General features: G+C 32.5%; 1 long non-coding RNA gene across 1 annotated transcript; it reads left to right on the top strand.

Annotated features, from left to right (window-relative positions):
- The first annotated feature begins 4,553 nt into the window (after nucleotides 1–4,553).
- On the top strand, nucleotides 4,554–20,528 carry LOC127559390 (uncharacterized). The gene is made up of 3 exons (XR_007953119.1): nucleotides 4,554–4,617; nucleotides 5,151–5,201; nucleotides 18,416–20,528. It is a non-coding gene; the product is annotated as an uncharacterized LOC127559390 (long non-coding RNA).
- Nucleotides 20,529–22,088: the final 1,560 nt, after the last annotated feature.

Raw genomic sequence — 22,088 nt, 5'->3', positions numbered from 1 at the left:
CTTAAATTTATCTAACTTAGTAACCTAGGGCATAATTACCCCAAGATAAATCATTGATCGCCAAACTATAAAGAAGAGCCTAGAATGATTTTCTAAGATCTAGGGGACATTCCCCATCTCCTAGTAGTAAGAGGGATAGCTTTTCAAATTTACTCCCATGGTAGAAGGTCTCCATCTAGGATTTTCTGAAACAACCCAGATAACTGACGAATGTATTTAGATATCAATCCTGACAACTTCTGCCTAATCTCATTAATGAAGGGTTCTGTTCATTATGAAGATAAATATCCAATTAAAAAAAATCTCTATTTGATATGTGACTTGGAAAAGGATGGCATCAACAATTAAGAATTGATTCACAGTATTCAAAATGTGCTATAGAATGCATATAGGTATCAGAATATCAGACTATTTAGATGATGCCCTCATCATGAAATCCTCAGCCAGGCTAAAAATGTCCCAGGCAGAAGGATGGGTCAATGAAAATCAGATAAGGCTTTCTTGGATAATCTATATACAGTATTTGGGCGTTATTGGTATTCAGTGCAAAATGTTTGTACAGAAATAGCACATCTACAAAAGATTAATTGAGATCTGGATCTGGGAAGGAAATACAGAAATTAACAATTTGACATTGGAAGAAAAAGTCCTTAGAAGTAGGGCAAAGCACTAGAAAAGTACTTTCTGAAAGGAGATTGAGACCCACTGTATCAAATCACTGGGATCTACCACTTTACATTTGCCTTTATACCATGTAAGAACCTAATGATTGCAGGTTTCTTCCCTTGCTCATCTAATATCTTCAAGAAGCTTGGTATGGGGCACAGTCTGACTATTACCATGCATTTTTGAATGAGAAGATTGACCCTCCAGTTAATGTCCAAGATGGAGTCAGGGAATATGCAACATTTATTCCACATTGAGGGCAGGAACTAGAACCAGTAATCTTATCTGGAAAATTTCCAGAAGGAAATGGTGAACATAGTGGCATGACAAATCTAAACAATAATCAACAAGTATTTTTAAAGCACCTTCTGTGAGCCATTCTTTGTGATGGAGATAGGGAAAAAAAACCCAAGCAGTTTCTGCACTCAAGGATCTTTCTATCTTAAAAATGTGATGGGAAAGAAAAAAGGAAGAGAATTGGCATTTATTAATCACTTATTATGTGCTAAGCACTATACTATAATGCTTTACACATATTATCTTAGTTGATTCTTACAACAACTTTGAGAATAAGAGCTTTTATGATCCCTATTTTTATTTTACATTTGAGGAAATTGAGGCAGACAGAAGTTAGACTTGCTCATGATCACATAGGTAGAAAGCATCTGGAGTCAGATTTGAATTTATGTAATCTTGACTACAGGCCCAGAATTCTATCCATTAACTTACCTAGTTGCAATAGCTAACAAGTTGTTGCAGATAGCAGTTTGTATTGGGGAGGAAATTGGGAAATTTTAGTGAACTACATATTAAATGTGAGTTAAAAGTATGATGTGGTAGTCAAGAAATTAAATGTGATCTTGATAGTCCAGAATACAGTTGGACTCTGCTCAGGTCATAGCTGCAATAATATGTTCAATCTCAAATGCCACATTTTTGAAAGGACATTGATAAACTGAATAATTGCTCCATTACATGTGAGGATCAGTTGAAGAAGTTGGTCCTGCGTAGGCTATTTAAAATTTAAAAATGGAGTATAATAGCTCCTTTCAAGTAACCAAAGGGTTATCGTCAACTGAAAAGGATTGGACTTGTTTGGCTTGGTCTCTCATTTGGGAGATATTTTAAAAAGCTGGAAGAACATTTGTAAAAAATATTGGAGAAGGGATTCTTGCATATGTGCTGATCAGATAGTCTTTTGGGATCCTTTTATACCTGAAAATGTGTAATTCTGTGATGCAAGCTGGTTAGGTGGGTCCTTTTCTGCAAGAGAAGAAAGGAATATATAGATAGAAATAGCTAAAGTGAATCCAAGAGTGATATCTAAGGGATTTTATCAACCTCCTAATTTATCCTTATTTAACTTATAATTGGTGTATTCAAATGTACCATTATTCTGCTTACCACATATTGGTACACTGTAAATTTTTTTAGTTTTCCTTGTCTACATTATTAACCCACCACACTAAGATACTTTGATAAGCCTCTGTATATATGTGCATACAACACATATCAAACCAGCCAACTACTGTCCTTCCCATAAACAGAAAGAGCAATATGAACATTCTGTACTGCCAGACTGGTGTCAGGCTTCCTATTAGGCAAAAGGCTGTCCTAATCCGCCTTGAACATTTTATAGACACTCAACCACTAATTCATTAGAATAATGTCTGATCATTTTGTTTCATGTTTAGAGATGGGTAGAAACAGTAAAACATATTTTAACAAATAGAAAAATGTTACATTTGGCATTGTTGTATAAGAGGATGATAATGGATTTAAATCTATTAAAGAAATCTGTCCATTTTCAGATATCTGTAGAGTTTTAAGCAGCTCTCCAACTTCCTTCATTTTTTTCTTCAGTTTAGTACTATAAGAAAATTATTCTGAAAGAAAAAAATGATTAAAATAGAGTCAATGTCAAGCAATTCATTTCCCCTGGTGGGTTGTTATAAATCTATTACTGAATCACTGCCATAATATTTACAAAATGACACATTTATCTCACTATTATCAAGTTCTGAATTACATTTGCCTAAGTATGCCTCAGGGAAGCCTGTTGAATTCCCAGATACATTCTGGCCAGAATTTCTATTCTCAACTTTTACTTCTTTAGAGAGAGGTAAATTTGTAAGACATTCTTTAAGTCAGGGCTAGGCACTTCTTTCAAATTCACTTATATTCTCTATTCCCCATATTATTTTTTTTTAATTAAGGCTGTTTATTTTTAAAACATATGCAAAGAAAAAATTTCAACATTCACCTTCGTAAAACATTGAGCTCCATTTTTTTCCTTCACTTTCCCACACTTCCTTCTCTAGATGGCAAGTAGTCCAATATATATTGAACATGTGCAATTCTTCTATACATATTTCCACAATTATCATGGTACACAAGAAAAATCAGATGAAAAAGAAAAAAATAAGAAAGAAAAAATGTAAGTAAACAACAATTTAAAAAGGGGAAAATACTATCTTGTGATACACATTCAGTCCCCATAAACCTCTCTCTGGGAGCAGATGGGTCTCTTCATCATAAGATCATTGGAAATGGCCTGAACCACCTTGGTGTCTAACCTCCATATTGATAAAAAGGAAGGGATAAAGAAATATTTTTAGATCCTTGTCACTGGAGACTGATAAATTTTCAAATTGGGATGGGTCTAGAGTGGATAACTTTGATCTAGATCATCTCTGGAAATTCAAGTTGGTATTGATCATTTCAAATCTGTCGGGATTTTGAAGCTTATTAAAGAAGTTTTGAAACAGAAATGGAAGTTTGGCTCTTCTCTAGAATGGGTTTGGATTCAAACCAACTCAACCTAAGACTGTTGGATTCAACCCAAAATAAAAAAAAATTATATATCCTCAGAATTCTTACCAAAAATTCCTAATTGATGGAACTAAATCTCTTGGGATTTCTCCTGACAAAATAGATACCCAATTTTAGATCTGTAGACCTCTGTGATTACCACCTTTTTATATAAGATGAATAGATGCTAGTCTTTCATTCTTTTTGGTGTACTGGTTACTCATCAGTAACATCTGCCATTTCCATCTGCCTTAGTTAGAGGGAAAAGATCTCTAGAGTTCATTGCTTGTACTTATTCACTTCCTCACTATCCTTTGGAGTACATTTTGTAACTTCCCCACTGATTAAATTCTTCCTGTTTCTTTTCTGGCTATCAGATTTCATTGTACTGTACAAAATGGACACCTTGAATTTCAGGGAAACAGAAATGATTGTTTGCTTCTTGAGATGCCAAATTAGGAAGTGACTTCCACTAAATACTGAAATAAATGAATGTTAAAGATGTTCTCTCTGCAAATTACTGGCAGAAACATACAGTTCTTAGCAGGAGTGTGGGGGTGCTAGAACACCCCAGATTGCTGACTCTCTCCATTCTGGCTTTGCCCTTCTTGTCTTTTAAATTATGAGCTTTGCCTTCTAACCTGCAGATGATAATCCAGATGTTTTATTGAAATTTTGTGGTATATCTAATCAACCAAAAAATTAGGAAGCATTGAAAAACTTGCTTTGTATCATGATTTTCCAATGCAGCTTTGTGATACATTAACAAGACCACTGGATTCAGGGTCAAAGCATCTGACGCTGAGTCCTAGCTTTGCCTCTTACTAGCCTCCATACATCTTTTCTACTCTGGAGTTTATGTTCTTGTGGTCTTTCTGAGCCTCAGTTTTCTACATGAGTAAAAAAAAAATGTAGTCCAGAGAGTGAAACCCTTTGTAAACTTTAAAGTGATATATAAAGGTCAATTAAAATGACTGAATGTCATTCAACCTTTAGATGTTTAGTTATGTTTCTGTATAGTTTAAAAATTCAAAGTTGAATTCTCTGGTAAAAGTTGAAACTTATTTTCTTTTTTAGCTGGCTCCTCAAAAATTTCAAAGGAAAATGATTTGTTGAAGGATTATGCTACTGGTAAAAAAGGTAAAAAAGTGTGAATAGTAACTTTTCTCAAAATTGAATGAATTTTCTTTGGAAATAAACCAGATAGTAAATCAATGAGAATATGCCTGAAGGCTGATTTCATAGAGCCTTGTTTTGAGAAATAGAAGTGACATTATATTCATTTGCTACTAAACCTATGTTAACCTTGATTCCTTAAGCAATTAATAAAAGCCAAGATGAGGTCATGTTAATATCTAATACCTAATCCATATTTCATACAGAAAATGACATTTCTTGTGAGAAAAATGAGCTGGAATGGCAAACTTCTAATTATTCAATGCTGTGCTGCCATAATTTTTAGACAATTTTTATTCTGCTGTTCAATTTTCATTTATGCTACATTTGGTTGGTTTGAAGTTACAATTTTATTCACAAATTTTGTAATAGCTCTGATTTTTCAGTGGTTACACTGGGGTTAATAGCTGATTATGTTCGTATGAAACCTTATATTTCATGATGTATTTTCACATATCTAATTGGATATTCTAACACTTTGGTGATGCATTTTACAGACTTCAACAATGGAGCTCCAAGAAATCTAGTTGACCATAGCCACCTCACTGGTAAGTATTAAAACTAGGCAATGGATAATAGAGGAACATTGAATCTGTTAGCTCTTTGACTCCTTGAACTTTTTAACCCTATTATTCTGCTTTCCTTTATAACAGATTGAACAAATATTTTGGTGCTTACTTGGTGTAGAGTTGTGGTAAAGATAAAGTTTAGATTAGATACATTTCCTGTTCTCATGATAGGACTTGCATGTGTTATAACATATATTTTGGCATTGATGGGTGTATAACTTCATTGAAGGAGTATTCTTCTCTGATCCAGCTCATACTTCCTCCAAAATTCCTATTCTCTGAATTCTCTATCTATGACTTCTTTTAAATTTCTCATGGAGGAATAACCCAAGTGATTGGAAGCTTAGTTCAGTGACCATATCTTGGGTCTCATGAGTTATTTTTCATTCTTAGTATGTCAAAGGCCTACTTTCTCTTTTAGTCTCTTAAATGCAGATAATGGTTGATAATATTGTAGTCTATGTTCACCAGCCTTTTCCAATTGCTCTTTGTGCCAGTTGCAATTATTCTTCCACTGAGCTTGTGATTTTCCATGATTCCATGATTCACAACCATATTCCAACAGTGCAGAATGTTCAGCATTTGTGGCAGGAAACTTTTGGGATCATTGAAAATGCTATACAAATTTTCAAATGCAAACCAGCTTGACTTCTTTTTGCTCCTCAGTTCTGGGCCCAGATCATTGCCTATCAGTGGCAACTGCCCAAGATCTTTATGTTTCTATATAAATCTTCTTGATGTTCTATCCATCTATGTCATAATTAAGCCAACACATTTTTTCATCCATTTTATTTTTTCCATTTTGGTTGGTGAGACAAATTTCTTTCATGTAACTATGGATTTCACTGAAAAGCTTTGCAGTGCTGGAGACTTTGATGCAATTAGTATGAGATCATTTATGGATGGGAACATCAAAAAGTCTTATCATTGAGAGGGTATCCTTCCATTTTTTCTCCTTTCAAGTAGACCTCCAAAGATATCTCTCATTTTGTTTCTAGACATAGGCAATATCTCCCTGTTTTATGTTTTGCCATGTACAGACACCAGACTGTGGTTTGTTTTGGGGGTAGAGGGAAAGATTGGGGAGAAGTAGGGCAAAGTTTGTTAGGTTTTTTTTTTTTAGTCATTTCTAACCTATCTAGTCCATGTGGTTTTATAAAAGAGAAAGCCAGAATCATTACTTCCCTTTAACTGCCCTGCAGCCCATCAATTTATCAACAAGTACTTATTAAATGCTTACTCTGTATCACTTACTGTATAAATGCTGTGTTTATAAATGCAGATAAAAATGAAATAATCTTTGAGTTTCTTCTTGGTGCCCCAGTTGTTAGCTTTCTTATTTCCAAATTATTTTTATTTTCTTAGAATATATTTTCTATTTACTTATTTGTGTATGTTTTCTTCCTCTATTGCCATAAACAGAATATGTTTCTTGAAGGCAATGACCATTTTATTTTTGCATTGGCATGCCCAGAATCTAGAATAGCAAATGATATATAGTAGATGTTTGATGAATGATTATTAAATTCATGATGGACTGAGATTAGAAGTAGTCTCCTCAACACAATTTTACTTAGTTCCTTTTTTGTTTGAGGAAGTGGAGCTTAGATTTTTTTTTTTTTAATGTAAAGGGATTCTAGGTATTATGCTTTCGGGTCTTGTTTGATTTCCAAATGATACTTGGTATCGTTATTGTGGCTTTCACTAAGGAGCTTTGCAGTGCTGGAGACTTTGATGTTTGATATCTTTGATATCAATTGAATGCTTTGATACTTGGAGAAGACTATTGACAAATTATTATCACAATCACATCTGACATAGATTAGAATTTGGTGCATATGAATATAAATTGTTTGAGGAGAGCATGGAAGATGAAGATTGTTTCACACCGTCAAAAGTTTAAAAAATAAAATTCATTGACTATTAAATTTATCTTCATATTTTTGATACATAAACATAACACACAAATAATTTTAATACAAAATGAGGCAGGTTGGTGGTACAGGAATAGAGGACTAATTAGGTATGATTTAGGAAGGCATGAATTTAAATATGATCTCAAATGTTTACTATATGACCCTGTACAAACAATTTAACTTTTGTCTGCCCCAATTCCTCAACTGCAAAATGGGTATTATAATAGCACCTAATTTGTTGTGAGGATGAAATAATAATAATACAAAGTTATTGTGAGAATCAAACAAAATAATATTTATAAAGTGCTTTGCCTAGTGCGTACCACATAGTAGGCACCTAATAAATATTTCTTTCTTTCCCTTCTTCTAAATGCATAAGGAAGGTACAAAGTATTATATAATGTCTGAAAATGGAAAGGTAATTATTTATGTGGAGATTAAAGAAGATTTCATGAGGAAGTTTCATTTAATTTAGATCTTAGTTTGGGTAGGGATTCAAATGAGTGCAGGGTCTATATAAGGGTGATGTCTAGTTTGCTTGGAATACAAAGTACGTTGAGGGAAGTAGTATAAAATACTGCTTTAAATTGGGGATATATCATATTTTGGAAAGTTTTGAATGTCTTATAAACATTTTAACCTTCTTCAATGGACAACATAAATCATTAAAGTATTTTTAGCAAAAGATCTCCACTATCTTAATTCAAGACCTCATGATCTCTTGCTTTGATTATTGCAATGATTTTTTAATTGATTAAAAACATCTTGATCCTAGTTCTGCTTTCAAACACATCTTTTCCATAGTTTCTTAAACATTTTTCTAATGCATAGGACCAATCATACCATTTCTCTACTATAAAATTTTTGCGGACTTTTTATTGTTTCTAGGATAGGAAAAAACAGGATTCCAACACAATTAATAATATTTTCTCAAACACCCTAAACTCCCAGTTCCTCAACTCACTCATTTCCATAACCTATTCCTCCCCTCTACAAGTGTACCATTTCCATGTTCATGAACTTTGAAATTCCCTTTTAGGATCACTTCCAGTTGCTATTCAATCTTTTCTTCTGTCATGTCATGTCAAAGTCTGTCTTTCATTCTTATCATGATTTTGAATCCCTCAATTCCTTGGCTCATTCTAGGCTATCTTCCTTGGTATTGGCTTCATCTCATTCCTTCTCCATCTTGACTCTTCAGTAAACCAGTCTAACTATATAATTTCCTTTTCTTTGGAGTCCATTGCTGTCTTAACCCATTGCTGATATTACTCTTATCAAGCTTCATTGTCTTCTTTCCTAGTCTTGTATTGGTAAAAGAAACTAAAGAAAAATATGAAGCTGTGATGACTAGATCCACTACAAATTTGTTACACAACCTCAACTGGGTCTTAATTGTATAAAGGAAATTCTTTTTCACCTCTCTGATTAAATTACTGCCTTACTTATTACCATACCCCTCACCTTTTCAGCTGAAAACAATGATTTACATTTTACTGAAAAATTGAAACCATTCATCAAGATCTCCCTTTTTTCTCTCCTCTTCATCTCACATCATCCATATGCCTTCTATCACTCTTTCCACGTCTATCCTATCTCTTGTGAAGAAGTGACCATTATCCTTTTTATGGAAAAGACCTCTTAATGTACAAGTAATTTCATTTCATCTCATCTTCTCTAGCAGATTGTATCCTCCATCACTCTCCCACCCCCACCTCCCACTCACATTTATCACATTTGTCTACTGACTGCTTCCCTTCCTTCAAGACTCTACTTAGGTGGCATGTTTTCCTCCATAAAACCTTCCCAAGTCTTCATATAAATTGAAAATATTTTCTTCCTACTCATTTTTTCATAACACTTTAAAACTTTTTTGCTTTGCTCATAATATGCACTCATTCATATCATAGTTATTTGTGAACCTGAAAAATCTATTTTTATGGTCTGAAATCACAGAGGTGTCAATAAAGGAAATGTTAAGGAGCTAGAAGAATCATCTGAGAAGTAGAATATCTCAGAAGTCAAGGGAAAATAGGGAAAGAAAAAAGAGGAGATGGTTAACACTTTTAAATGCTTCAAAAGTGCTTAAGAAATGAATTTAGCAATTAATAGCTTGCTAGAGACCTTTGAGAGAGTAGTTTCAGAACAGTTTCAGGGATGGAAGCCAAATTGTAAATCACACTGAGTGGGAGCAAAAATGAAAGCATCAGATATAGGCAATTTTTTCAAAAAGTTTGGCTGTGAAGGAAAGAAGGGAGAGAATGGTTGTTGGTATAGTTGGCTTTCTAATATAGAGAATATAATAGGGTTAAGAAATAATTTTTATTTTATTTGTAAAGTTTTGTTTTATTTAGGGTTGATGAAACCAGAATGTGGTTTTTAAGGCAGATAAGGAGTCAGAGGAAAAGGAGAACTTGAAGATGCATGAGAGAGGATGTTTGAAGAAACAAGGTCTTAAAAGAAGTTGGGTAGGATGAAATTGAAGGTAGATATAGAAAGATTAGTCTTAGCAAAAAGTAAGGATACACTTTCCTCTGATACAGGAGAGAAGAGGAGAGAATGAATGATAATTTTTTGTTTTTGAGGAGTGGATGAAAGGAGAAAAGACACTTATTAAATTATTCCAATCTTTTCAGTGAAAAAGGAGGCTATAGGCAGATATAAATAGTTTTTAAATGTGAATGGGATAAAGAGAGAAGTAGAAAACTTTGGAACTGTTATGATTAGAATTGAGATAAGAAACCAGTAAGAGTTCAGTTTGTTCCTTATTTTTCTATCTTAAAAGTTTTCCTTTCCCTTTCTTCCTGTTATTCATTCTGGTTATTGGTATTTACCTGTCTCTATCTTATATCCTCCCTCCACCTATTGCCCATTTGTTTTCCATACTGTTACTTGACAACAAGTTCATGCTCCTTATCCACATTCATGTAATCCTTACAATGGAGGGATATTTCCCTTTATTCACTTGATAGATGCCACTCCTATAAGTATGATGGAGAGCATAGGTCTAGCCATTATTGACCTTTAGTTACAATTTTATATCAGTCATTCAGATATATTATTAGGAAAATGCAGATAATTTTTGTTCTTTCTCCTGTTATCTCTAAGATATTTCCTTAGCTGTATTGAAAGCCTAGAGTGAATAGAGCATTTGAGAATGGACTATAAATATGTAGGTGATCACCCTTTTCTCCCCACAAGAGAATTTACTAGGAGATGCAACTGAATTACAGCATTATAGGAACAAAGGAAGTGTTTTTTTTTAATTTTCCACTTATATTTTTAATTATATTGAGTATATTATCTAAAATCTATCAAAATGCATTAACTTCTGTAATTAACTGTGTCTAATGCTTCCACTTGATTAACTAAAGTCTCTCATTAAAAATTCTCTAGATTAGTAAAATATAATTTATTCTCTAGGAAATCATATTAAGTATTATGATTCCTTGTGATTCTTAAAATTTTAAATTATTTATTCTTGTACTTTTTAAATATAGAATTTGTGTCACTGTTACCACCAGAGAGAAAGAAAAATATTAAAGATGAATTTACTCTTAGGAAGAAAGTGTAGATCACTAATAATTTCAGTAGCTTTTTGGCTAAAAATTTCTAATTCTAAAGTAAATTTTCCAACTGGATCTCGCCACCTGACAAGTAGTCAAATTTGGATAAACGTGGCAGATGGTGCCTTCATAGTTAATGCAAAATTACCCAGTGGCAATCCAGAATTCAGCAGAATTCATTTCTATTTGTAGTTTTCTATTATTTTTCAAAGCAGAACAGTAGGAGTGAGCTGCTGCTTATTGAACCTTATCTGTCTAGGTGTCACAGCCTTGCCTGTAATTGAGGCTGACCCCCTAACTACTTTTCATTTTTAATTGGTGTTTAACAGAATTATAAGTAGAAGTATCTGACTCTTTAGAGAATCTCATTAGTTGACTGTAAATAATCCTATCTCTCCCTTTCCTGAATAAATTATATTTATTCAAATAATGAAAGACTTAAATAATATTAAAGAGAAAAATTTTGACTGACTTGTAGGTACAGCAGCACCCATTTACATATACATATTGTGTAACTATAGTTCTAACAAAAATTCCTAGCAAAAAGGGACCTTAAGATCTATATTGGAATGCCACTTACCTCTTATTACGTGATTGAACTTGAACAAGTAACAACTACTTTAGACCTTAGTTTCCTCATCTATAAAATGAAAGAGTTCAACATAATGACTTTTTTTTTTTTTTTAGGATTCTTTTGGATCTGTATCTATTATTGTGTGATTGTCAGATGTTCGTGTTTAGCAGATGAGAAAACCGGGAAGGAAATTCTGAACTTCAATGCTCTTTCTATTAATCCTGAACTTTAGGTAGTATTCTATAAGGCAATAAGCAAAGAGAAAATAATGTAACACATACATACTTGTTGAATAAACAAAAATATAGATCTCTTATAGAATTCTCAATCCAATTGCTAAATATGACATTTCTTTGGACTGAAGATCCATGAAAAATAAGATTACCAAGATGTCAGTTACATGAACAAAGTATATATGAAATAGATTGCTACTTATCTGGTATCATTTGAAGGATGTTGAATTGAACAATAGTATCTCCCTCTGCTCACATCTTCTCCTATTACAGTCTACAATGTTAAAATTTTTTCTGAAAAAGTAATTATTTTAATTAGGAGAAGCCATTGTTTCTTTTTTTTTTTTCTTTTTTCTTTTTATTTATTTTATTTTTTTAAATAACTTTTTATTGACAGAACCCATGCTAGGGTAATTTTTTACAGAATTATACCTTGCATTCACTTCTGTTCCGATTTTTCCCCTCCCTCCCTCCACTCCCTCCCCCAGATGGCAAGCAGTCCTTTACATGTTGAATAGGTTACAGTTTATCCTATATACGATATATGTGTGCAGAACCGAACAGTTTTCTTGTTGCACAGGAAGAATTAGATTCAGAAGGTATAAATAACCCGGGAAGAAAAACAAAAATGCAAGCAGTTTATATTCATTTCCCAGTGTTCTTTCTTTGGGTGTAGCTGCTTCTGTCCATCATTGATCAATTGAAACCGAGTTAGATCTCTTTGTCAAAGAAATCCACTTCCATCAGAATACATCCTCAAACAGTATCGTTGTTGAGGTATATAATGATCTCCTGGTTCTGCTCATTTCACTTAGCATCAGTTCATGTAAGTCTCACCAGTCCTCTCTGTATTCATCCTGCTGGTCATTCCTTACAGAACAATAATATTCCATAACATTCACATACCACAATTTACTCAACCATTCTCCAATTGATGAGCATCCATTCATTTTCCAGCTTCTAGACACTACAAACAGGGTTGCCACAAACATTTTGGCACATACAGGTCCCTTTCCCTTCTTTAGTATCTCTTTGAAGCCATTGTTTCTTGATTAGGTTGTAAAATTTGTATAAAATCATGACAATTCAAGAAGTCCTCATGTTGAGAGATAGTTTTGGGTATGAAGTTATTCAAGAGGGAAGTAGAAGACAGTAGACAGGAAGTATGTGATTTGATACAATAAGTATCAAAAAGCAAGAAGGCAACATAGCACACTTTGCCCATGAGATCATGGGTCTGATGGGGACATAACAGAAGGAATAATTATTAGTCTGTAGTATAAGTGGTTAAAATGTTGCAGAAATAAAATTCTGAAAAAAATCCATAATAGATCAAGAAGACAAGGTTTTTATTAGATCCCTGTATTAAGTATAAAACAAAGTATGACTGATATCCAAAGATTAGACAATATTCAACAATATAATAATATAAAAGGTAAAGATTAGAATTGTATTTCCCTAGAATTATACTCCCTTAAATTGTGTTATTCTAGGGGACATAGTTTTCGGGTTTAAGCTAAACTTCTGATGTCTGTTCATGAATGGGAAAATGAGGGTCTCAAACTTTATAGCCAAGAATTGAGTCTACCAAATATCTCCCACCATCTCTGTATTGTAAATTCATAAGACCAGTCAAATAAGCAAAAATCAAAATAACAAGTGACCAACTCAATATTGTATTAATTCATTTAATTGACAGAAACATGCAACTATATGTAAGATGCTGTTAATATTGTTGCCTAATTATTGTGTAACTATTATCTTCAGATTTACTTGTAACAGCATAACAACCTGGCAACTGTCTAATAGGCTTAGTTTTCTTATCATTGATTAATCTCTTTAGTCCAACACTTGAGATAATACTTGGTTTGTTTGATCATCAGGATTATCATAGATTTGAATGTCTACACTTGGTCTGGCAACTCTGACAGAATGGCTTTTACTATGTTCTTAGGAACATACTTGCAGGAGGGATGATAGTAAAATATTACCAGTCATTAACTCAACTTCCAAAATTAGATCTCTGGAATTTTCTCAAGATAGAAGAGTTTTCTTCTATTATCAGATAAACATATGCTTCTGAAATGTTCCTTCACTGAACAGGTTAAAAAATATAATCAGAAAAAGTTATACATCTAAGTATTAACTTGTGATATGCAAACAAAAATAAGTATTTTATCCCTTTATTCACTGCCCTCTGTTTTATTCTATGAGGACAATTAGAACAAATCTATTCCTGTTTCTACATGATGACCCTTAAGTATTGTATTTTAAGACAAGCTATAATGAGCCTCTCAAGTTGTCTTGTGTTTAAGCTCCTTAGTTTCTTAACCATTCCTCAAAGGCACAAAACTAAAGGACCTTATTTATCCTCTATGCCCGTCTCTGGAAGCTTTTCAAAGTTTTTGAATATCTTTTTTATGCATGGGCTAACATCTTTCAACTTTGATAATTCTGTGATTTGTAGTAGGCATGATTATTGAGTCATTTTTTCATGATCTCTGAAAAATTATATTGACCTTTAGAAAAAGAGGTTGTGATAACAATAAATCCACTTGGGTTCATCAAAAATGAATCATAGCTGATAAACCTTATTTCTTTGTTAAATAAATTAACTAAAATAGAGGATTAGAGAAATGCTAAAGAGGAGTCTTATCTGGATTTGAACAGTGTATTTACCAAAATTTTTGAAGATATCCTTAAGGGCAATGTGGAAAAATGTAGACTGTATTATGTCATAATATCATAATATAAAAAGAGTAGGTTATGAATTAATTGGGTTATTAGATTTAAAAAAATCTGGATCAATAATAATAACTGACATTTATAGTGCACTTTAAAATTTGCAAAATCATTTACATATATTATTTGAAATATTTACAAATATTATTTGATTTTCCTGACAAACTGATGAGGCAAATATGACAAGTAATATTATCATATAGATGAGGAAAATAAGTTTGAGATAGCATAAGTAATTTATCCATGGTCATATAGCTAGAAAGTATTGAAGATGACTATTGAAACAAAGACTTCCAGATTCCAGAAAAGGCATTCTATCCATTATACCATGATATTACTATCAATATTAACATAAAGAAAGATCTCAAGTGGAGCACGATTTCTTAATTTTCCCTATTTTTTTTTCTTTTTTCTGTTATATTTATCATGGTTTATATATTTGAGGTTCATGAGGAGGTAAAAGCTAATCCATTGGATAACATTATTAAATGACAGATCAGAATGATGACTAGAATTTAACAAGATGAAATTAAAGGCAAATATAAAATAATCTATACGTGGGTAAAAAAAAAAAAAAAAACCTCAATGGCAGAGGTAGAAGATTGGGCAGTGGGGTGACACCACATTTTTGTGTGACATTGATCTGGAGGTTCTAGAAAATATGAACTTAATATGAAATTAATATGAAAGTATGAAAATGCTATTTCAATCTTAGACTTCATTAATGAAAGGAGAATATACAAAAGGAAGGATATTGTCACCTATCATGTTATACGTTATGATTATCAGATAATAAATGGATTACTGCACCTATGATCATTTTTGGATGCCACATTTTAGAATGACCATTGACAGAGAACCTTTGATAAAAGAAGACAACTACAATGATTAGATTTGGAGCAGAGTTTTACATGAATACAGGAATATTTACAGAAATAACTGGGAGAAATTTGTATAGAGAAGAAACAGCTAGTGTTTTTTATATGTGTGAAGAGAAATACATTATAATTATGTGTGTGAAGAGAAAGATAATTACAATCTATTGTTGTTGGATAGATTTTAAAGTCTATCATGTAAAGGAAGGATTAGACATTTTACATGATCCCAACAATGGGTGAAAGTTATGAAAATATAGATTTTTGTTCCAATATAATGAAGGACTCTCTCAAAACTAAATTTGTCCAAAAGTGGAATGTACTAAGTAGACAGTGAATTGCTTAACAATGGTTGTCTTCATTCAAAAACTGGATGACCACTTACTGCACAAGGTCTTTCTTCTTAGTAATGCATTGAATTAGAAAACAATCTGAAGTCTTCCAACTCTAAGAATCTCTAATAAAGGCAGAATTGGAAACAATTGGGAAAATATGAAGAATGAGAAATTATTAATAATGGAAGAAGAAAAAGAAAAAAGTGATCATAGAATCCAAATAAATCTAGGTATATATATTTTGCCAATTCATTAGAATGTAGATTCCTTGAGGTCACGTTCTGCTTTCAATTGTCTTTATATCCTAGCATCTAGCATAACAACTGGTATGTTAGACACTTAATCAAATGCTTATTAGGTTGAATTGATTTGAATCTCTCAGTATTTGTATTGTCCTTATATTTATGTATGTTTTTAAATGATTAATGAAGTTTGATTCCCAAATGAACTTAATTTTGAATTAAAAGACCTCCACTGAATACTTCCTTTATTTATTTATTATTGCTTTAAAAGTATAGGAGATAAAAATAAAACATTATGAGGCAAATAATATAGAAAATCTATTTCAGGAGATTAAAATAAATATCCTAAGAGCGCAAGTTTAAAAAATTGAAAATCTAGAAGACTTTCAAAGAAACTTCCAGGTTTCATGTAACTATACTATTGTAATAAAATAAACAAAGGATAACATCACTCTCAAACTGTTCTAAAACAAAAGTAAAAAAAAGATTCCATCTTCTTAAAAATACTAAATTTCTGACTCATTGCTAATACCCCAATTATAGGAAGTTTTTCTTTAGAAATGTCAAGCAAAGGTCAGTCTTCATTAAACAGAATGAAAAAGATTTTAAATATTCTAGATTTAATAGTCCAAAGTTCAGATTATATATTAAAGTCATGCAGAGTTTCAGAACAGGAACTTAAAAAAATCAATAAGAATAAATAAAAGATGTAAAAAAAAAAACTCTGCATTTACACCAGCAGTTAAAATTATTGGTTATTGTGGATTATAAATAATTGGTCTTTTGAGAAAGTCCTTTTGAGAAAAGGACTTTTGAGGAAAGGACAACATAAAAGAGAACAATAAAAGAGAAAAAAATCTATAATGGAGGAAAATCTATTGTTAGCCATCATAGCTGTGAATGTGAATGGGATGAACGCACTCATAAAATGGAAGAGGATAGTAAAATGAATTAGAAACTGGAATCCAACAATTTGTTGTGTAAGAGACACATTTAAAACTGAAAGACTCAAAATTAAAATAAAGGACTGAAGCGGAATCTATTATACTTCAGTTGAAATTTTAAAAGGCAGAGATAGTAATAATATTCTCAGATAGAACATGGCAGAGAGGACAGACATTTCTTTCTGACCTCTTACAACCCTCAGATTAATTAGCAAATCTAGCCTCTAAATTACATCTGAACTGACAGACAGAATCCATGAATATTGGGAGTGTTACAAATTACCAGCAGAATATAATTTTGAAGATCTCCAGAAAAGGTCTGTTTTAATCAGGAATGGATAGAGGCAGACCAACCACAAGCAGGCTGAGCACAGATACCAGTGCAGAGTCCTGGGACAGTGCAGACTCCTTGGGATGGTGCAGACTCCACTGCATGGTGTGGACTCCATAGGGTGGTACAGATTCCACATGACAGAGAATTTGTGGGGTGGAATCTACAGCAATATTGACTACTCTGTCCTGGTTGCAAAGCCAGTAGATCAGCAAAGAAGTTATAAATACAACACCCAACACAAACACAAAAGGTAAACAGTGAACAATGAAATGCCAGAATTTCATGGGACCTGGCCTTGCCCACCTGGCACCTGGAGTAAGTCAGCACTGACCCAGCACAACCAGGGCCACTTATAGAAGAAGCTGCCATTTGTAGAGAAAGCTTGGAAAACCTCCCTTGCCCTAAAAGCAGGCCTTAACTTTTTTTTTTAAATGAGTAATAAAGCAAAGAGAGGTCTGAAAATACAGTTTTTATGGTGAACGAGAAGAACAGATTTCAAATCCTGAGGAGACTAAAAGCAGATTGTCTCCAGATGAAGTCCCAAAGGGTCATATAAATTGATCCCTACACAAGGCTCTCCTAAAAAAATTAAAAACAATCTTAAAATAAAGCTGGAAGAAAAATGGGGAAAAAAAATGACAACTTAGCAAGAGGGTTTGGAAAAGGCATATAATTAAAATATAGATCTGATAAAATGGAAAAATAAAACAACTCCCACAAAAACAGAATTTGTGAAACAGAAAAAGAAAATAACTCCTTAAAAAAATAGAATTTATGAAATGGGGGGAAAATCCATAGAACAAAACAACTCATTTACAAATTTAACTGGCCAAATACAAAAAGAAGTAAAAAAAAATAAAGAAAGAAAATAATTCACTAAAATTCAGAACTGAACAAATGGAAATGAATGACTCAGTGGGACAATAAGAATTAGTCAAATAAAACCAAAAAAAAAAAAAAAAGAAAAAAAAATAGAAAAATGTAAAATACCTAATTGGGAAAACATCTGACCTTGGAAAATAGATCTAGGAGAGAATGTCTAAAAATTATTTGACTTGCTAGGAACTATGATTAAAAAAAAGAGCATAGACACTATTTTTTAAGGAAATCATCAAAGAGAACTGCCCAGGTATCATAGAAGGTAAAATAATCATTGAAAGAATTTACTGAACACCTCCTGAAAGAGACCCCAAAATTAAAACTCCAGGGAATATTATGAGCAAATTTCAGAACTATTGGACCAAGGAAAACATATTATAAGCAGCCAGAAACAAGCAATTCAAATATTGAGAAGCCAAAATAAGGATTACCCAGGACCTAGCAGCTTCCACTTTAAAGAACTGAAGCCTGGAATTTGATATTCTGAAAGGTGAAGGGACTTGGAATGCAATCAAGAATAAATTATCCTGCTAAACTGAGCATTTTCTTTCAGGGAAGAAGATGGGCATTCAATGAAACAGGTGATTTCCATTTATTTCTGATGAAAAGACCAGTACCAAACAAAATAAAATTGACCTCCAAATATAGAACTCAAGCATAAACAGGTAAAATGAAAAGAACTCTTGAGAACTGTATTTCTGTTATGGGTATACATAGTACATGTGTAATCTGATTTTACTGTTAAAATATAAAAAGAAGCTAGAGGTGGAAAGGTGAATGTACCAGAAAAAGGGGTAAAGTAAAGGTAAAATGAGGGAAATTACATCTCAGGAAGAGTCAAAGAAAACCTATTATAATTGAGGGAAAGAAGGAAGAGTGATGAATATTCTGTGAATCTCACTTTCATCAGATTTGACTCAAAGAAAGAATATTAAATATATTTGGTTTAATTGAGAAACTTCTCTCATCTTATAGAAAAGCAGGAAGGGAAAGGGGAAAAGAGAAGGGATAGGCTAAATAGAAGGGAAAACAGAAATACTAGGAGAAAGATATAAAGAAGAGGGAGGGTATCTAAAGATGGAGGACTACTTGAGGTAAGTAGAAATCATAAATAAAATACTAGGGAGAAAGGAAAGGGGAAAAGAAAAGAAAAGTATAATGTGGGGTTAATAAGATGGCAGAAAATACAGAATTAGTAGTTTTAACCATAAATGTGAATGAGGTAAACTCTCCCATAAAGCATAAGCAAATAGCAGCCTGGATTAAAAGCCAGAATCCTACAATATGTTGTTTACAAGAAACACATTTGGAAGCAGAGAGATACATATAGAGTAAAGGTAAAAGGCTGGAGTAGAATCTATTATGCTTGAAGTAAAGTTAAAAAAAAAAAAAGCAGGGGTAGCCATTCTTATCTCAGATCAAGCAGAAGCAAAAATTGATATAGTTAAAAGAGATAAAGAAGGAAACTGTATCTTGCTAAAGGACATTATAGCTAATGAAGTAATATTAATATTAAATATATATGCACCAAGTGGTGTAGCATCTAAATTCCTAAAGGAGAAGTTAAGAGAATTGCAAGAAGAAATAGACAGCAAAACTATAATAGTAGGTGATCTCAATCTTGCTCTCTCAGAACTAGATAAATCAAACCACAAAATAAATAAGAAAAAAGTTAAAGAGATAAACAGAATACTAGAAAAGTTAGGTATGATAGATCTTTGGAGAAAATTGAATGGAACCAGAAATGGAATCTATACAAAAATCGACCATATATTAGGACATAAAAACTTTAAAATCAAATACTGAAAGACAGAAATAGTAAATGCATTTTTTTTCAGATAACGATACAATAAAAATTACATTCAATAAAAGGCCAGGGGAAAATAGACCAAAAAGTAAGTGGAAACTAAATAATCTCATTCTAAAGAATGAATGCGTGAAACAGTAAATCATAGACACAATAATTTCATCCAAGAGAATGACAATAATGAGACAACATACCAAAATTTGTGGGATGCAGCCAAAACAGGATATAAGGGGAAATTTTATATTTCTAGATGCTTGCTTGCATAAACTAGAGGAAGAGAAGATCAATGAATGGGGCTTGCAACTAAAAAAGCTAGAAAAAGAACAAATTAAAACCCCCCAATCAAATAACAAACTTGAAATTCTAAAAATAAAAGGAGAGATCAATGAAATTGAAAGTAAAAAAAAAGTTATTGAATTAATAAATAAAACTAAGAGTTGTTTTTATGAAAAAAACAACAAAATAGATGGACCTTTAGTTAATTAGAAAAAAAGAAAGAGGAAAATCAAATTGTTAGTCTCAAAAATGAAAAGGGAGAACTTTCTAATAATCAAGAGGAAATTAGAGCAATAATTAAGAGTTATTGTGCCCAACTTTATGCCAATAAATGTGACAACCTAAGTGAAATGGAAGAATGCTTACAAAAATATAGATTGCCCAGATTAACAGAAGAGAAAATAAATTACTTAAATAGTCCCATTTTAGAAAAAGAAATAGAACAAGCTATTAATCAACCAACTCCTAAGAAAAAATCCCCAGGACCTGATGGATTTTACATGTGAATTCTACCAAACATTTAAAGAACAATTAACTCCAATTCAATATAAACTATTTGAAAAAATAGGGAATGAAGGACTCCTACTAAATTCCTTTTATGACATAGACATGGTACTAATACCTAAACCTGTAATGGGCTGAGGCTTGAGTTGATGCACTGAGGTCCCAAGCACATGAGGCTAAATAGTAACTGGACCATACTCTATTAATATATAAGCTTGGAGAAAGAATGGCCCCCTCCCACTCTTTGTGCAAGTTCTGATGTGTTGTATAGGAAATGATGATTTTGGTGGGTGGAGGCAGGGGAGTGGAAAAGGAAGGGGAAGGAGAGACTGCTTGCATTTGCAATTGTGATGGACCCTTTCAGCTCAGATCCCCCTCTGTTAGCTGGCTTCCTGTTGCAGCTGCCCATATTGGTATCGCAATCTTTCTTGTCCATATTGCTATCGCAATCCTTATTCACCTCTTCACTTCAATAAAGATTGAAGATTTTCCCCTTAACCCGAATTCCTGACTCTGGCTGATTTTAAATACACGGTCATTACATAAACCAGGTATGAAGAAAACAGAGAAAGAAAATTATAGACCAATCTTCCTAATGAATATTGATGCAAAAATCTTAAATAAAATATTAGCAAAAAGACAGCAAAAAAATCATCCCCAGGATAATACACCACTACCAAGTAGGATTTATATCAGGAATATGGGGCTGGTTCAATATTAGGAAAACTATTAGCTTAATTGATTATATCAATAACCAAATTAACAAAAAACATATAACTATCTCAATAGATGAAGAAAAAGCATTTGATAAAATTCAACATCCATTCCTATTAAAAATACAAGAGAGTATAGAAATAAATGGACTTTTCCTTAAAATAGACAGTAGCATCTATTTAAAACAATCAGCAAGCATCATATGTAAAATTGGAACCATTCCCAATAAGATTAGGAGTGAAACAAGTTTCACACTATCACTATTATTATTCAATATTGTATTAGAAATGCTAGAGAATTTAGCATTAATAATAAGAGAATAAATATAAGTATGTAGGTAATGAGGAAACCAAATTATCACTCTTTGCAGATGATATGATGGTATACTTAGAGAACCCTAAAGAATCAAATAGAAAACCATTAGAAATAATCCACAACTTTAGCCAAGTTGCAGGATACAAAATAAATCCACCTAAATAATCAGCAGTTTTATACATCTAACAAAATCCAACAGCAAGGGATACAAAGAGAAATTCCATTTAAAATAACTGTCAAAAGGATGAAATATTTGGGAATTCATCTGCCAAGGGAAGGTCAGGATCTATAGGAGCAAAACTGCAAAACACTTTCCACACAAATAAAGTCAGATCTAAGAAAGTGGAAAAAAATATCAAGTGCTTTTGCATAGGTTGAGTGATTATAACAAAGATGACAATACTATCTAAACTAATCTATTTATTTAGTACTATATCAATCAAACTCCTAAGAAACTATGTTATTGACCTAAAAAAACCCAATAAAATTCATCTGGAAGAACAAAAGGTCAAGAATTTTAAGGGAATTAATGAAGAGAATAGCAAATGAAGGTGGCCTAGCTGTACCAGATCTAAAACAATAATATAAAGCAGTCATCAAAACCATTTGG

Source organism: Antechinus flavipes, chromosome 1 (genome assembly GCF_016432865.1).
Source record: "Antechinus flavipes isolate AdamAnt ecotype Samford, QLD, Australia chromosome 1, AdamAnt_v2, whole genome shotgun sequence".
Taxonomy (NCBI): Eukaryota; Metazoa; Chordata; class Mammalia; order Dasyuromorphia; family Dasyuridae; genus Antechinus; species Antechinus flavipes.
Note: the sequence above shows the minus strand (reverse complement) of the source record. Positions and strands in the feature narration are given on the sequence as shown.